General features: G+C 41.3%; 1 long non-coding RNA gene across 1 annotated transcript; it reads left to right on the top strand.

Annotated features, from left to right (window-relative positions):
* The first annotated feature begins 693 nt into the window (after positions 1-693).
* LOC311087742 lies at positions 694-3165 on the top strand. Its single transcript, XR_014607361.1, has 3 exons — positions 694-873; positions 1795-1827; positions 2606-3165. It is a non-coding gene; the product is annotated as an uncharacterized lncRNA (long non-coding RNA).
* The last annotated feature ends 11549 nt before the right edge of the window (positions 3166-14714 follow it).

Genomic DNA, 14714 nt, shown 5'->3' with positions numbered 1-14714 from the left:
AAGGGTAGGCTATTTCACCCCAGCAAGCAATAGCCGTCTTTTCAACGTCTGGGTTAAATATAGACCCGATATAGTCCGGCTATGTGTAACCCACTTTTAGCCCAAATAACATTTAATCTGGATAAATGTATTTTTTTCCAAAATAACTTGTGAGATGTATGATATTCCATCATGTAAGCAAAGTCTACTGTGATTACAAGTTGTTTGGTTTGCTTTATTTTACATGTTATATGTGTAGGCTATGCGTAGCCACGATTTAGCTCATATTCAGACCCGGCTATTGTAGCCCACTTTTAGTCAAAACTGATTAATTGTAGTTTTTTGCCAGGCAGTGCATGAGATGGTTGATATTGCATCATGTTCGCATTGGTAATGATATCTACAAGGTTCAATGTGTCATTTCAAGACATGGTCGATCTGTAGTCACGATTTAGCTCTGAATTGGACGGGCTATATGCGGTCTGCTTTAGCCCACCTGGCGAAATGAAGGCAATCTAGTCTACGTACGGCTTGGCTATAGCCCTGATTCAGACCAGCGATATAGTATAAGAATATTAGTCTTAAAAATGTTTTCGCTCACACAGCTTAATGTTTGCTGTCACACATAAACATAACATTTATACATAATCTACGATATGGCTGTCTATCAAAATTAAATCAAATGCAATGGCATTTCTCAACCGCTAGATGGCACAATCGAAACACTACTGAGACATGACTACTGGGACTACTGGCATTGCGTGACTAGATCACTTTAGCCAGATCTCGCGATACACATTTCCTCCATTTTCAATTTTATTTTACACGAGGCCGCTGTCGGAGAGCAACGGGCGAGCGACACTCTGAAAACCTTCAAATTTCTACTTCGATCTTGTAAGTATGCGTGTTATTTTTGTTATGTTTATTGTTTAAAGTAGTTAGTTGTTATAATGTGTAGACCGTGACATTTTAACATTACCATTGCAGAGTAAGCCTACTATTTTTCTCCAACAAGTTAACGTTACCTGCACGTGTTATTGCAACTGTGCCCTTAATCTAAAATGTATCTAAATTCAAGGTGGTAAGCATGAAACTATGAAACTTATTTTATTTTTAAAATGAGAAGTTTAATGAAACTATGAAACTTATCATTTTATTATTAAAGATACTAATATATTTTTGTTTTTATATTAGATTAGAGTAAGTAATAATAGTTTTTGATTTAATGCAAATTTTCAAAGTACTTTACATAAAACTTAACAGCAACATATGCATTCATGAAAAGAAATTATAAAAAAATATTTGTTCCTTTCCAATTAATAAAAGGTAGTGGCAAACAGTAAAGTCTTTAAACTTGATTTAAAATAATTCAAATATGCAGCATACATTCAGTTTTCAGTGAATTTGTTTCAGATATATGGTGCATAAAAACTGAATGCTGCTTCTCCATGTTTTGTTTTGACTTTGGGGATATAAAAGTAGCTGGCTAGTGGCTACTGTCCCAGATGACCTGAGAGGTCTGCTCTGGATGGTTCATAATGCATCAGAAGATTAGAAATTTACTTTGGCCTTAAAATGTTAATTTAATAACTAACTGTAGTATTTTGATATGAATTCTTTGACAGACAGATAGCCAGTGTAAAAACATCAGAACTGGAGTGATGTAATCCACTTTAAAGACACTATCGCAAATTATCCAGCAATCAGTCAACAAAGTACAGCAATTGAATATACAGAACACTTGTCACTGACTATCATTAAATGTCTTGTTACCAACATTCTTCATAATATATATTTTTTGTGTGTGTTCAACAGAAGAAAGCCATACAGGTTTGGAACCAAGTGAAAGTGAGTAAATGATTACATGATTTTTTTTTTTTTTAAGTGAACTACCCCTATAAGTATCTTTTTATGTTCATTAGAGTTATATGAGTAAGTGATAAAGAATGATTTATAGGGATAGTTTGCTTTGAAATTAAATTTTGGTATGTTTTAGCTTACCTTAAGGGCATCCAAGATGTAGGTGTCTTTGTTTCCGCATTAGTTTTAATTTTGATATTTTAGGTCAAACTGTTCTTGTCAGTCAGTCAGTCAGTCATATAATGCAGGTCTATATGGTCACTACCTGAAAGAGCACGATTGTTGTCACGATTTGTTATGATTTCTCTTACATTAAGAGCAGGCTTTTTGACGTGCCTACATTTGTAATTAAAAAATGTTGGTTAGCAGGAAAAATTGTCTAATGAACCGTTCTGTTTAAAAATCCATACTGAAATCTAACCAAAAGCCTCATACAGAATCGTTCAATACGTGTATCGTTACACCTCTAAAATAAATATATATATATATATATATATATATATATATATATATATATATATATATATATATATATATATATATAATTAGTGCATCACCATTATGCAGGCAAAAAAATTCAATTATTGATATTAATTTATTAATAATATTGATATAAATTATATAGTCTCAATCTATATTCCGTTAACTCTATATTGGCCAGCTCTAGTGTGCAACCTAGCAAAAGTGAATGACTGTAATTAGTTAAAAATGATTGTCAACAATGCTTTTCTTGAGCAATAATATTTTTCTTTTTCTCATTTGACAGACGCAGTGATGACCAACTTTCCTTCGGCGACTGAATGGGAAATAAAAAATTTAATTTCTGGTCATTTTAAACAAGCACCAGGGAGAGCAGGGGGTGGTGGTTATGGATATAAAGCTAACAATTAATTCTTAAAAATTTTAGTATCTTAAGTCGTTTTACAAATTTTCCAATATTTTATGTTAATTTTTATGTTTGAATGTTGTCTAAGTTGTTAATATAATTGTTCTAAATAAATCCTTTATATTCAATTAGTTTGGATGGATTTTCCTTTATGAGAACCTGTTATATTTGAGTGAAAATCCTTATGCCTCATTTTGTTGTCTATTACATGTATATGTAGTGTAATTGATGTCTATTCTTGGGCTATGGTTAGACGTCTATTAGATTTTCACTGACAGCCCAAATTCAGCCTTGTTTTAGCCTAGACCCATATTGACTGTCTATTAGACGTATATATGTAGTCGTTTAATAGCCGTCTAATTAATGACTAGTTCTTGGGCTATGGTTAGACGTCTATTCTTGGGCTATGGTTAGACGTCTATTCTTGGGCTATGGTTAGACGTCTATTCTTGGGCTATGGTTAGACGTCTATTAGATTTTCACTGACAGCCCAAAATTAGCCTGATTTTAGCCTAGACGTCTAGGCTATGTTTAGACGTCTATTAGACGTCTATTAGACGCAAAATTGCTTGCTGGGACTGTGTACATATTTCTCACAATATCTCTAAAACGCTGTAAAATAGGTAAGTATTAATCCGTTTTAATATGTGATCCTGGAACTATAGTGTGTGCTCTCAAATCAAGTGTTAAGGTGTGGGCGTGAGCGGCTCTGTAAGGCGAGGTTAGGTTATCCACTTCAAGCTGAGAGAGCGCGCGTGACCGGGACGCGCACTAAACCGTTTGCGCGTCCTCTGGCGCCCTCGCCAGTTTTTCATCAGATAATACAACAGCTTGAATTCAGTGAGCCATCATCAACCCATCTTCCCATTTTGTTCAAATAATTATTTAACCACAGCTCTAACCAGCTTGTTAATTTATTGTAACCTATTAATAATTTATCAATTGTGACATCGGTAGAATCTAATGACGTTCAGATCATTGTGAAAAATATTTGTGAAAAATAATGCTTTTAATACATGATAAGATCGCTAATACGTATATCATATAATCTCTGCTAGAAGCAAAATAACTATAATAATGTCTTACTATTGTAAACCGTTTAAGCCTCAATCTGCAAAAAGTCTTTGATAGAAACAAAATCGCCTAGCATCTTGCTTGCTCTCGCTGTTTGAGGGTAAATTCACCAACAAAAAATAAATAAATAATAATAATTACTCTCAAGTTGTTCCAAACCTGTATGAGCTTCTTTCTTCTGCTGAACACAAAATAAGATATTTTGTGGAATGTTTGTAACCAGAAAGTCGGGGCACCAAGTCAATGGGGCCCATCAACTGTCTGGTTACTAAAATTCTTCAAAATGTCTTCTTTTGTGTTTGTTGAGGGTGAGTAAATGATGACAGAATTTAGATTTTTGGGTGAACTATCCCTTTTAAGGAGACAAATAATATTTGTTAATATTTGTTAATTGCTATATATTATATTCGAGACTAAAAAAAATATCTTTATTAAAACTATACTCACAGTCTTCGAATTTACATGACAGTTAGGCCATGTCCACTTTTCGTTTGAAAACGTATATTTTTCTCTCCGTTTTGGCCTTCCGTCCACACTGAGACGGCGTTTTTATTAATGAAAACGAAGCGTTTTTGAAAACGCACTCCAAAGTGGATACATTTGAAACATCATTTGTAGTGTGGACTGTGAAACCGGTGGTATTTAAAAACGATGACGTAAATTTAGTCATGTGACGCATTGTACCAATAGCTATTCATGTTTATACCGGTATTGTGCCTGTTATGTGCTGTTCACTTTCACATTGTTGCTAACAATATTCTACATTGCACACTCTTCATATCACAGTCCTGCAAAGATGACAGAATTTACTCACATTTGCTGTACTGCGGCAAATGAGAGCAGTTTTAGCGTTTTAGACCAATGGTGACTGAGTGCGACCTGGACCGCATCAGTGGATGGTGAGATATGGTTTACTAAATAAAATGATCCTGTCAGAAGAATTGCGCGATAACTTCATTATTTATTTTTTCCATCTGAATCATACCAGTGATCTTTTGTGGGGTTTTACGCATGCGCAGTAAGGTGAATTTAGCGTTTGCAGGCGTTTTTCAAAAGTTTCTCATCCACACTGAAACGTCCGAAAACGCCTGAAAACGCTAGTGTGGACGGAGAGCGTTTATAAAAAAACGCCGTTTATAAACGCCGTTTTCAAATGTATCCGGATTAATGTAGAGTAGCCTTAATAACTTAAAACGTGGGAGACTGGGTGTGATTGTAACATGGGGAGCGTTGTAACATCACCATCTCCACCAATCAGGGAAAAACTTGGAGTCCCATGATCATTTCAGTGTTTATCCAATTCCTCCCAGATCCTTTATCCTACTGTATATGATTAATTTATTTATTTACCAAAACTGTATTATGTTTAGTACTTAAAGGACAATTCCGGTGAAAAATGAACCTAGGGGTAATTAACACATGGTTACCGAGTCGATCGTTCCCTGGGATGCGTTTTCATGAAAATCGAATGTAAAGAGTTTTATCTCTAAAAACAGATTAGCTTATAACGCTATATATGGGGCACAGAGTAAGTAAAAGTAAATCGCTAGTTAATGCCACTAACAAGGCTCAAATAGCCTCACACTAACACGGTAGCATAATGAGGGTCCCTACATGCAAACCGAAGCATTGAGAACTTTGTAAGTGTGCAGACAGTTTAATATGAAGAGACTTTATAAAGACAGAACATTACGCGTTTACAGGCAGGCGTCATCTTGGAAAACAGTCTCGACTAATTGAGTCACGAACGCCATGCTAAGTGAGCTGGTCGATAGGAATTACGTTTGTGAAATATAACGTAGCGCGGCGTTCGTGACTCGATTAGTGATCTTCACTTCGGATCTAGTGATCTTGTGATCTTCGGAACACAAATTAAGATAATTTTGATTAAATCTGAGAGCTGGATCACTCCTCCATAGGCTTCTAAGACATTATAACTTGCTGGCCCAGAAAATGCATTAAAGACTTAATATAGTCCAAGTGACTACAGTGGCTCAATCTTAAGTTTATAAAGCGACGAGAATACTTTTTGTGCGCAAAAACCCCCCCAAAAAATAACGACTTTATTCCACTTTTCATTTCCTTCTCTCTGGGCCTCGAGTTTTTTCACATAAGTGTTTCAGCGCAGCGCGTCTGTGTTGTACGTCACACGTAGGCTCACTATTGGCCGACGCTTGTCATGTGTCTGATGCGTGTGACGTACAAGACAGACGCGCTGCGCTAAAACACTACGTGAAAAACTCGAGGCCCAGAGAGAAGGAAATGAAAAGTGGAATAAAGTCGTTATTTTTGTGTGTTTTTTTGCGCACAAAAAGTATTCTCGTCGCTTTATAAACTTAAGATTGAGCCACTGTAGTCACTTGGACTATATTAACGATGTCTTTAATGCATTTTCTGGGCCAGCAAGTTATAATGTCTTAGAAGCCTATGGAGGAGTGAGACAGCTCTCAGATTTCATCAAAAATATCTTAATTTGTGTTCCGAAGATGAATGAAGGTCTTACGGGGTTGGAACAACATGAGGGTGAGTAATTACTGACAGAATTTTCATTTTTGGGTGAACTAACCCTTTAATTGTCAACCTTGAAATTTATTTATTTATTAATTTTATAAAACAAATGTAATTTAAGATGACTGCAGTCATTACATACATGACTGGCAGTCGTGTATAATGAAGCAAGGCAGCCCTGAGACAAATAGAAAAACTACTTAGTACATAAAATAAATTCTTTAATACAAAAATGAAAACTTTTGCCAATATAAAACTGGTAAATAAAATAAATAAATAAACAATAGGACACATACAATATAAAAAAAATATACAAATGAAATAATTTAAGTTTTTTCAGGTACAGTAACACGTCTTAAGAAATATACAGAAATGGAATAATCAAATTTAAAAATACTTAAAAAAAATAAAATAATACTGTCTTCACTGTATGAATTAAATATAAATTGATTTATAATAAAGATACAAAAGTGATTGCCTTAAGCAGAGAGTGAAAAAAATGTATTCACATATTATCTTACAACCATCCTCTTACATACAACTAAGAACAGTTTATATTTTAATAATTTTACATAATACCTAGACAGTGGAAAAGAAAGACAGATATATGTGTCCTGGCCAGTGTTTAAAAAAAAGGTAAAAAAGGAACTGATGGAGTTTTAAAGAAGGGCAGGTCAGTCAGATCAGTTGCAAAGAAAAGATTGAAAGCCAATGGTGAGGATTTTGAGACCTCAGACAGCGAAAACTTTTATGTTGTTTGTATGGAGCAATTTGACAGCTCAAAGCTAAAGGAAGTGTGAGTAAAATGTGCCCTGTTCAATCTTTGGGCTCACCAAGCCTAGGGCTCAAAAAACATAGATTTTTCACCATTGTGGCTCTGATTGAGAATATTCACACATAAACACACAGACTTAGACACACTGATAGTTTTTTTTTTGTTGTTGCTAGATCTACATGTTCTTTACACAGGTACACTGGGGTCAAGTGTTCATTAAGTAAGGGATAATATAGAGCGAGGCGGTTGTTATAGTGAATACAACCCCGACAGACTGATCAGGACCCCGACGCGAAGCGGAGCTTGAATCAGCCTGAAGGGGTTGTATTCGCTATAACAACCGCCTCGCTCTACATTATCCCGCTTATTACGTGGCTACCTACCAAATAAATCAATAATTTTACACAAAATGGGAAAAGGAGTTTATTGATTTAAAAAACGATTGTATTTCTTCCATTAAATAAGATATTGCCGTTCTGTCTCTACGGTCAGAATCCTGCGTCCATAGCAACGCTCTGTTTTTCATGGCAACAGTGTGTTACACTTAGCAGCGTCTGTTATCAAGAAATAACAGACCGCATTCTACATTAGAATTCAACCAAGCCATGTAATAAGCATAAATAGTTAAGGAAGTTCCCTTTCTAGGGATGCTTTGGGAACGCCCTACCCCTGCGTGATTGCGTCTGAAGCACATGTCAACTCCAAAGGCAAGAGTGAATGTCACGGACGGGTGACGTCACGACCAGGAAAGGTTAAAAGCACATCTGGAATAACCGGAATTAGCTTCTGTGCCTCAGCTTCTGTCTTATTTATTGTTGTCGGTCCCAAAATAGTACAGCTCCAATACAGAAATCATGGCGAACAAAGAACAAACATTCAGGTTGTGTGCTTCTCCCTGCCCTCGTTTCCTTACGGGTGGGGATACACATGAGCCTTCGAGGGGGCTGACTGCGAGCATTGTGAGAGGCTGCCGCTTCGCACGCTCCGCTCTTGCCTTTCACTCTTTGAGGAGAGTGTTCAGGTTAGTGTTCCCTGCGGTCGCAAATGGATCTCACAGAGGGTTTGAGACGGGCCCCGCCCTTTCTCAACCTTTACCTGTGAGATCCAGTGCTTTCACTCCGGGATCGGAAGCCCGTGCTTTGGCTTTTTCCGCCCTGGAGAAGGGCCAGGTGCTTCAGCCATCTAGTTCTGAGGAAGTGGATGTGCTAAGCATCGAAAAGGGGCAAGAGGATTCGCCATCCCTTTCCCCTGCATATGAGGAGCTGGTGGAGGTACTTGCGCTGTGTCAAAGTTAAATATAGAATGGCCAGCTGAGAAGCTTGTCCTAAAAGCAAACTGGATGAGCGCTTTCTGATAACAAACACAGTAACTCCACCACAGGGCCTTCCATTTTGTCCTGACCTCCCCAAAGAGATAGAGGTTGTGGAATAAACAATACTCTTCACTAATATTTAGTTCTCAGGTTTGCGTAAATTCTGACTTAGAGGGCAAAAGAATGTGGTTATGGGGCGATGCCGAAGGTTGAACAGACGCTTGCAAGCTATCTGTCCCCTAGCTCGGCATCATCCCTGAAGGTCCCGGCGCTTCCCACTAAGCCCCTAAAAAAAGCATATACGGCAGCAGGTGAGACTGGTGCATGTCTCCACACCATGTCAATTTTACAGGCATACCGAGCCGACCTGCTGAGGGACCTGGATGATAGTGAGGGGGTGGGGCCTGACGCAGTTCGAGAAATGCATTGGGCCACAGATTTGCCTCTTCGGGCCACCAAAGAGACCGCTCTCACCACTGGGCGGTCTATGGCAGCCTCGGTGGCCGTGGAGAGACATCTCTGGTTGAATCTGTATTTTTGCTGGATGCCCCGATATCGCCTCCTGGCCTCTTCGGCGAAGCTGTAAACACTGTGAAGAGGTTTCAGTAGGATAAAAGACAATTGGAGGCGTTCAAGCAATACCTCCCTTGCCGTCCAGCCCAGCTCATGCCCAGCAGCCCCAGCCGTCTAGCTTTTCATATCGAGCGCAACAGAAGGAGAGTGTCTCATCTCATGCCCCCCCTCAAAAATCATGGGGTTCGGAGGCGACAGTGTAAGCCCAAGCCTTCTAAGCAGAAGACCGATCTGAGGAACGTTCTTCTCGCGAATCAATGGCGTCAGACTTCTGAGGTTCCTCAGACTTCTGAGGGCATCCCCCTCTGGGGTGGAGCGGTGTACACCTCATTACACGGTGCCCGTGCCACTTCGATGCCCTAAGGAGGCCGTTCTGCCAACCCCACCACCCTTGGTGCCTCGGGGCGCAGCGGTTTCCAGTGAGCTTGTGATTCAATGTTACCACGACGCTGCGTCAGGCTCGTGTGCTCTGAGGACAGTCGAAAATCAGTCAAATCGGTTATTTCCTGCCAGTTTGCTTCAGGTCACTGAAGTGGCTACTCTAACTGCATCAGAGGCCAGCCCCGAGAGGCTTCTTCCCTTGGTAGATTATCTGGCAGAATGGAGGACTCTGCCAAACATATCTCAATGGGTACTGCAGATTGTAGAAAAAGGTTACAGAATCCAGTTTGGTTCTCGTCCACCATGATACAACAGGGTGTTACTCACAGTAGTACATCCAGAACAGGCTCTGGTGATGGAACAAGAAGGTTTCAGTAGGCTAAAAGACAATCGGAGGCATTCAAGCACTACCTCCCTCGCCGTCCCCAGGCCCCTGGGGCTGATGGGCGTGAGCAGCCCCAGCTGTCTAGCTTTTCATATCGAGCGCAACAGAAGGAGAGTGTCTCATCTCGTGCCTCCCCTCAAAAATCATGGGGTTCGGGGCGACACTCTCAGCCCAAGCCTTCTAAGCAGAAGACCGATCTGAGGAACGTTCTTCTCGCGAATCAATGGCGTTCCTCAGACTTCTGAATGTTCCTTAGACTTCTGAGGGCATCCCCCTCAGGGGTGGAGCGGTGTACACCTCATTACATGGTGCCTGCGCCACTTCGATGGCCTAAGGAGGCCGTTCTGCCAACCCCACCACCCTTGGTGCCTCGGGGCGCAGCGGTTTCCAGTGAGCTTGTGATTCAATGTTACCACAACGCTGCGTCAGGCTCACGTGCTCTGAGGACAGTCGAAAATCAGTCAAATCGGTTGTTTCCTGCCAGTATGCTTCAGGTCACTGAAGTGGCTACTCTAACTGCATCAGAGGCCAACCCCGAGAGGCTTCTTCCCTTGGTAGATTATCTGGCAGAATGGAGGACTCTGCCAAACATATCTCAATGGGTACTGCAGATTGTAGAAAAATGTTACAGAATCCAGTTTGGTTCTCGTCCACCACAATACAACGGGGTGTTACTCACAGTAGTACATCCAGAACAGGCTCTGGTGATGGAACAAGAAGTGAAATCTCTTTTAGCAAAGGAAGCTATAGAACCGGTTCTCCACCTGACAGAGACTCTGGGTTTTACAGCCGGTATGTCATTGTTCCCAAAAAGGATGGAGGGTTGCGTCCATTATTAGACCTTCGTCTTCTAAATCGTTCTGTCAAGAAACTCAAGTTCAAGATGTTAACGTTGAAGCAGATCGTGACTCAAATCAGATCCGAGGATTGGTTTGTTACGATACATCTAAAGGACGCATACGTCCATGTCTCCACCTTTCCAAAGGACAGGAAGTTCCTAAGGTTTGCTTTCGGGGGGCAAAGCATACCGATATTGGGTTCTTCCGTTCGGTCTAGTTCTATCATCCCGCACGTTCATGAAATGTGTAGATGCAGCTCTGGCGCCTCTCAGACTGCAGGGCATACACATTCTGAACTATATAGATGACTGGCTTATCCTAGCAGAGTCAGAACAGTTGGCAATTCGACTTCGAGATGTCGTTCTTGCTCATATGAAAAAGCTGGGGTTGAGACTGAATGCCAAGAAAAGTGTGCTTTCCCCAGTACAGATGATCACCTTTCTTGGTGTTATATGGGATTCAGTGACGATGCGGGTCGTGCTTTCGCCTGCTCATGTCACCACGATCCCCCCAATTGTAAAGGATTTAAAGCTAGGCCAGTCACTCACTGTAAAACAGTTTCAGAGATTGTTGGGTCTGATGGCAGCTGCGTCCATACCTTTCGGCCTGCTGTACGAGGCCCCTGCAGTGGTGGCTCAAGATCAAGGGGTTTTCCCAGAGGCACTTCCTCCCGGACCTTAAAGGCCACCATGTGCTTGTCCTTACAGACAACACATCAGTGGTCTAGTACAGGGGTCCCCAACCCCCGGGCCGCGGACCGGTACCCCACGGAGTATGGCGGTCCGTGGGACATTTGGTACCGGGCCGCACAGAAATAATAAATAACTTACCGTATTTTCCGGACTATAAGTCACATCAGTCAAAAAAATGCGCCATGAAGAAGAAAAAACATATATAGCCTAAGTCGCACTGGACTATAAGTCGCATTTATTTAGAAATTTATTTCACAAAAAAAAAAGAAAAAAAGTTACAGACGGGACAGTTACGGACGTGAGCGCTCTGAAAGCGGCACTGAAACACTGCTTTAAAACTTTCACAGAGACCTCAAACAGAAAGCACAAAGCCTGTCTTTAAATTTAATTTAATTTTGTATTAATTGTATCTTAATTTTAATCAATGTTTCATCAACCAATTGTCTGGATTTAATAAATAAGAAGTAAATATAAAAAAAAATAGATAATCATGACACGGAGGCGCCGGCACGTGAGCTGGAGTTGGTCTCATAAATTAACCGAAACTCAGCGTATAAGGTAGCCTACTTGCCTCACAGACCTGAGACATAAATAGAAAGCTTGAAATGTCTACTTTTAAACAGAACAATTCAAAACGAAAGAAAACAGACTGCTCTCTGCTTATGTAATCCGTATGAAGTGTGCATTTCTTTCTGGCGCATTCACTACATGTGAAGATCGCGAGTCAGCATCGTCAACTTCATCTTTCCAGCCGACACTGACATAACAAAAACTGGTTTATTAGTAAACAATTAAAATGTCTCCTGCTATATTTTACATATTCATAATCATTAATTTTGCCGGTTCGTTGTGACAGCTTTTAGGTGCTTTATTGGCAGCGCCACCCTTACGTTACGTGAACGCATCATCACCGAAAACATGGAGATTTTTTTCTTTTGGGGGCATTTTGTTTGTGTTCAGGCTTTCTCAGTTGTCTTTAGGCGCGATGTTACGAGGACGCTGCTAATAAAGTTGCGAGTAGGCCTACACATTGGATTCACGTTTATTATTATATTTAAAAAATACCCCAGTTTTTATGCCGGTCGTATAATTTTATTTTGTTGTATTTATCCGCCACACATTAAAGGCCGGTCCGTGAAAATATTGTCTGATATTAAAACGGTCCGTGGTGCAAAAAAGGTTGGGGACCGCTGGTCTAGTACATAAATCACTACTAGGGTCCACTATGCAAACTGGCACACCAGATTCTCTTGTGGTCCCTAGGGAAGATGTTCTCCCTGAGAGCAGTTTATATTCCGGGACATCAGAATGGAGATTTCCCCCAGAGGTGGTGGAGCATATATGGTAGGTTTATGGCCAAGCAGAAGTGGATCTGTTTGCATCTCAGAACACGATGCACTGTCCACTGTGGTTCTCTCTCACACATCCAGCCCCACTGGGAGTGGACGCAATGGTACACATGTGGCCGAGGTTGCATCTGTACACTTTTCCCTGGATTGCTCTGCTCCCAGTTCTGGAGAAGATCTGCCGGGACGGAATCAGTTTACTGCTAGTAGCACCGTACTGGCCGAGCCGGGTTTGGTTCTTAGACATAGTATCCCTCTCCGACGGCTCTCCCCTGGAGATTCCGGTCAGGAGGGGCCTTCTATCTCAGAAGGAAGGAGTGATCCTCCATCCTCAACCAGAATTTTGGAACCTGTGGGTTTGGCCTCTGAGGGTGCCCAATTCATTGACTCTGATCTCTCAACCGAGGTTGTAGAGACCATATTTCACTCCAGAGCTCCATCCACTAGGAAACTATATGCCCTGAGATGGAAAGTTTTGACTTCTTGGTGTACTATACGACTGTATCAAGGTTAGATGTAATGGGAAGAAGGAGGCGGGAACCGGCAAACATTCAAAGACTTTAATAAACGTAAAATAAACAAATACAAAACTAAAGTAAAGGCAAGTAAAGTAAAATCCCTCACCGATGACTGCTGCCACATAAAACAGAAACAAAACATCAAATAAAATCCAGGCCTGGCCTCTCTCGTCCTTCACCTTCGTCGCTCCTCCTTTTATGCAGTTAATTGCCCCGTGGGTTCAATACTAGAGTTCCTTCAAGATCGTTTTTCTGCAGGGTTATTTTCATCCACATTAAAGGTGTATGCAGCAGCCATAGCAGATTACCATGTCCCCTTGGGGGTATTATCTGTTGGGAGAGACCCTTTGATAACACGTTTCCTTTATGGCACTTTGAGGCTGAGGCCTGCAGTTGCACCAGAGTTCCAGCTTGGGACTTGGCGCTGCTCTTAGAAGGTTTATCTACGGCTCCCTTCAAGTGTCACAGTTCAGAAGGAGAGAGGACCCAAACGCAAAGGCAGGTAATGCCACTTTAATGAACTCAGAATATCCACAAGGCAAAATAGAACTCAGGCTGCCAATAGGCGATTTCAAACAGAAAATGTCTCTAGAATATAAATAACAGAAGAAGGCTGGCACTCTGCCAGTAACGGGGAATCCCGGAGAAAGCAGAGAGCGGGTCCAGGCGAGCGGTGGGCGCTACGGGCAACAGCAGACTCACGTCAGCAGGAGGCTGGGTAGAGCAGAGGTTTAGCGAAGATATATCCAGAAAACAACACGCACCAAACAGGACACGACAGGACAGAAGGTAAGGGATCCAGGATCAGGTACGTATGAAACATGAGATAATAATCTGGCGGAGAACAAAGGGAAGAGGAAGACTAGAAATAGAGCGTCTAACCAGAGAAAGAGGGTACAGGTGAAGAGAGGAGTGAATGATGAGCAGAGGAGATGGGGAACAGCTGGGAGTGATAACGAGAGGATAATGGGACGAGTGGATGTGTGTGTGTGTGTGTGTGTGTGTGTGTGTGGAAGAAACTAACCAAGAGAGGGAGAAAGAGAGACAGAGAAGGATACCCGGTTCATGACATCAAGCCTCTTGACTCGGTCTCAGAGAAGTTTCTGACCCTAAAAAAGGTGTTCCTTCTGGCCATTTGTTCATTAAAGAGAGTAGGAGATCTTCAGGCCCTTTCGGTATCCCCCTTGTGACTTGAATTTACACCACTGATGGTCAAAGCTTTCCTTTACCCTAAGCCGGGCTACATTCCGAAAGTCCAGACCAACGTACCGCAGCCTACCATTCTGCAGGCATTCTGTCCTCCTTCTTTTTTAAGAGTCAAGACCAGGAAAGCTGAACCTTGTTTGTCCAGTCAGAGCATTGGATACTGATTTCCACCTGTGGAGGAAGTCTGATCACCTGTTTGTCTGTTTTGGCTCACCTAGGAAAGGGCTCCCTGCATCTGAACATACTGTTAACAAGTGGATAGTTGAGGCTATCTCTCTTGCCTATGAACTTCTGGCCATCCATCCCCTTTTGGCTATTAGAGCTCATTCCACTAGGAGTATGGCGGCCTCTAAGGCCTTAATTTCTGGGGTCTCCCTTCA

The sequence above is a fragment of the Abramis brama genome (assembly GCF_963993115.1).
Source record: "Abramis brama genome assembly, chromosome: 8".
NCBI classification, from domain to species: Eukaryota; Metazoa; Chordata; class Actinopteri; order Cypriniformes; family Leuciscidae; genus Abramis; species Abramis brama.
This window is presented reverse-complemented; position numbering and strand designations above follow the sequence as displayed.